The 3,671-nt window shown below is 34.9% G+C and overlaps 1 non-coding gene across 1 annotated transcript; it reads right to left on the bottom strand.

Annotated features, from left to right (window-relative positions):
* Positions 1 to 2,726: 2,726 nt before the first annotated feature.
* On the bottom strand, positions 2,727 to 2,800 carry TRNAS-ACU (transfer RNA serine (anticodon ACU)). The gene has a single exon. It is a non-coding gene; the product is annotated as a tRNA-Ser (tRNA).
* Positions 2,801 to 3,671: the final 871 nt, after the last annotated feature.

Genomic DNA, 3,671 nt, shown 5'->3' with positions numbered 1-3,671 from the left:
AGACATTGAAATGAGGATGCATCTTGCTGCCTTTCCAATGAAGCAAGTTTAATTTAGTAATAGGTGAAAAAACATTCCTACAAAGGTGTTAATCAGAGACTTGGCTTTGTGGACACTTTTCAGAGAACAAATTTGTTAGCATAAAAATAAAGCCAGAAAATGAAGAGCTGTTTAATCACTCAATTGGATTTTTTTTGCCAGCATATTTCTTTTTCTCTGCAACCCACTGCTAAATTGTGCTTCCTAGCTGTTTTTATAAAATCACTGAATCAAATCTAACTCTTATTACATCGGAGAAGGCCAGGTACCCTACACCATAACAGGGGGTTTGAAATTTTGACTTGTCTACTTAAAGATCACCAAAATCTGATAACAAGGTCAATTACGTCCCTGGTTGTGATTGAACCACCAACCTTTTGGTTAGTAGCCGGACACACTAACCGATTGCGCCACAGAGACACTTCCCAAAAAGTACATACTGACAAAGGCTAATAAGCATACATCTAGAACGTTTCCTAGAAAAACTTTAAAAAGTCAATAATCTGGAGAGTTTTTGTAAAATGTTTCTTCCATCAACCAACGAAGAAACACATTGGTACTTTCCCATGATGACTGAGTGCTTCAGGATCTCTTGCACTTACATGTGCAGCAGAGTACTGCAATGGAAGCATGCTGGGCCCATAACCCAGAGGTAGGCAGATTGAAACTATCCTTTGCTATATGCATTTTTTTTTGTTAATTTAAGTAATCAAAACTGGGATTGATATTTTTGCTCTTTTATTTTTACTTAAAGTACAATAACTTTTACCATTTTAATTTGTTTTAATAGTATATTGACAGTATAGTTTTCTTTAAAAAAGCCACTTAATTTTCTTTACCCTATTATTAAAAGGGTAATTGACAAAAACAAACTACATTGTCACCAGAAGAGCAATACAAAATGTACAAGTGATATATTAAAATCATCTTTCCAGCTTGAATTTCAATGATGCATTGGGGCAACGATTTTGTGAGAAACATTTTCACCCTTAAATAAAGATTTTCTTAATTCCTTACCTGTGTGCTAATTAGATATCACCTTGTTTTCACATTAAACAGACTTCCACATGAGAAAGCAGCAAGGATGCAGTGGCGTTAATGTTTCCTGGTGTCAACCTGTATTATTTCAGTAGACATTGAAATGAGGATGCATCTTGCTGCCTTTCCAATGAAGCAAGTTTAATTTAGTAATAGGTTAAAAACCATCCTTACAAAGGTGTTAATCAGAGACTTGGCTTTGTGGACACTTTTCAGAGAACAAATTTGTTAGCATAAAAATAAAGCCAGAAAATTAAGAGCTGTTTAATCACTCAATTGGATTTTTTTTGCCAGCATATTTCTTTTTCTCTGCAACCCACTGCTAAATTGTGCTTCCTAGCTGTTTTTATAAAATCACTGAATCAAATCTAACTCTGATTACATCAGAGAAGGCCAGGTACCCTACACCAGAACAGGGGGATTTGAAATTTTGACTTGTCTACTTAAAGATCACCAAAATCTGATAACAAGGTCAATTACGTCCCTGGGTGGGATTGAACCACCAACCTTTTGGTTAATAGCCGTGCACACTAACTGATTGCGCCACAAAGACACTTTGCAAAAGTCCATACTGACAAAGGCTAATAAGCATTCATCTAAAACGTTTCCTAGAAAAACTTTAAAAAGTCAATAATCTGGAGAGTTTTTGTAAAATGTTTCTTCCATCAACCAACGAAGAAACACATTGGTACTTTCCCATGATGAGTGAGTGCTTCAGGATCTCTTGCACTTACATGTGCAGCAGAGTACAGCAATGGCAGCATGCTGGGCCCATAACCCAGCGGTAGGCAGATTGAAACTATCCTTTGCTATATGCATTTTTTTTTGTTAATTAAAGTAATCCAAAACTGGGATTGATATTTTGGCTCTTTTATTTTTACTTAAAGTACAATAACTTTTACCATTTTAATTTGTTTTAATAGTATATTGACAGTATTGTTTTCTTTCAAAAATCCACTTAATTTTCTTTACCCTATTATTAAAATGGTAATTGACAAAAACAAACTACATTGTCACCAGAAGAGCAATACAAAATGTACAAGTGATATATTAAAATCATCTTTCCAGCTTGAATTTCAATGATGCATTGGGGCAACGATTTTGTGAGAAACATCTTCACCCTTAAATAAAGATTTTCTTAATTCCTTACCTGTGTGCTAATTAGATATCACCTTGTTTTCACATTAAACAGACTTCCACATGAGAAAGCAGCAAGGATACAGTGGCGTTAATGTTTCCTGGTGTCAACCTGTATTATTTCAGTAGACATTGAATTGAGGATGCATCTTGCTGCCTTTCCAATGAAGCAAGTTTAATTTAGTAATAGGTGAAAAACCATCCCTACAAAGGTGTTAATCAGAGACTTGGCTTTGTGGACACTTTTCAGAGAACAAATTTGTTAGCATAAAAATAAAGCCAGAAAATGAAGAGCTGTTTAATCACTCAATTGGATTTTTTTTGCCAGCATATTTCTTTTTCTCTGCAACCCACTGCTAAATTGTGCTTCCTAGCTGTTTTTATTAAATCACTGAATCAAATCTAACTCTGATTACATCAGAAAAGGCCAGGTACCCTACACCATAACAGGGGGTTTGAAATTTTGACTTGTCTACTTAAAGATCACCAAAATCTGATAACAAGGTCAATTACGTCCCTGGGTGGGATTGAACCACCAACCTTTTGGTTAGTAGCCGGACACACTAACCGATTGCGCCACAGAGACACTTCGCAAAAAGTACATACTGACAAAGGCTAATAAGCATACATCTAGAACGTTTCCTAGAAAAACTTTAAAAAGTCAATAATCTGGAGAGTTTTTGTAAGATGTTTCTTCCATCAACCAACGAAGAAACACATTGGTACTTTCCCATGATGACTGAGTGCTTCAGGATCTCTTGCACTTACATGTGCAGCAGAGTACTGCAATGGAAGCATGCTGGGCCCATAACCCAGAGGTAGGCAGATTGAAACTATCCTTTGCTATATGCATTTTTTTTTGTTAATTTAAGTAATCAAAACTGGGATTGATATTTTTGCTCTTTTATTTTTACTTAAAGTACAATAACTTTTACCATTTTAATTTGTTTTAATAGTATATTGACAGTATAGTTTTCTTTAAAAAAGCCACTTAATTTTCTTTACCCTATTATTAAAAGGGTAATTGACAAAAACAAACTACATTGTCACCAGAAGAGCAATACAAAATGTACAAGTGATATATTAAAATCATCTTTCCAGCTTGAATTTCAATGATGCATTGGGGCAACGATTTTGTGAGAAACATTTTCACCCTTAAATAAAGATTTTCTTAATTCCTTACCTGTGTGCTAATTAGATATCACCTTGTTTTCACATTAAACAGACTTCCACATGAGAAAGCAGCAAGGATGCAGTGGCGTTAATGTTTCCTGGTGTCAACCTGTATTAATTCAGTAGACATTGAAATGAGGATGCATCTTGCTGCCTTTCCAATGAAGCAAGTTTAATTTAGTAATAGGTTAAAAACCATCCTTACAAAGGTGTTAATCAGAGACTTGGCTTTGTGGACACTTTTCAGAGAACAAATTTGTTAGCATAAAAATAAAGCCAGAAAA

The sequence above is a fragment of the Pseudophryne corroboree genome, chromosome 8, assembly GCF_028390025.1.
Source record: "Pseudophryne corroboree isolate aPseCor3 chromosome 8, aPseCor3.hap2, whole genome shotgun sequence".
Taxonomy (NCBI): domain Eukaryota; kingdom Metazoa; phylum Chordata; class Amphibia; order Anura; family Myobatrachidae; genus Pseudophryne; species Pseudophryne corroboree.
Note: the sequence above shows the minus strand (reverse complement) of the source record. Positions and strands in the feature narration are given on the sequence as shown.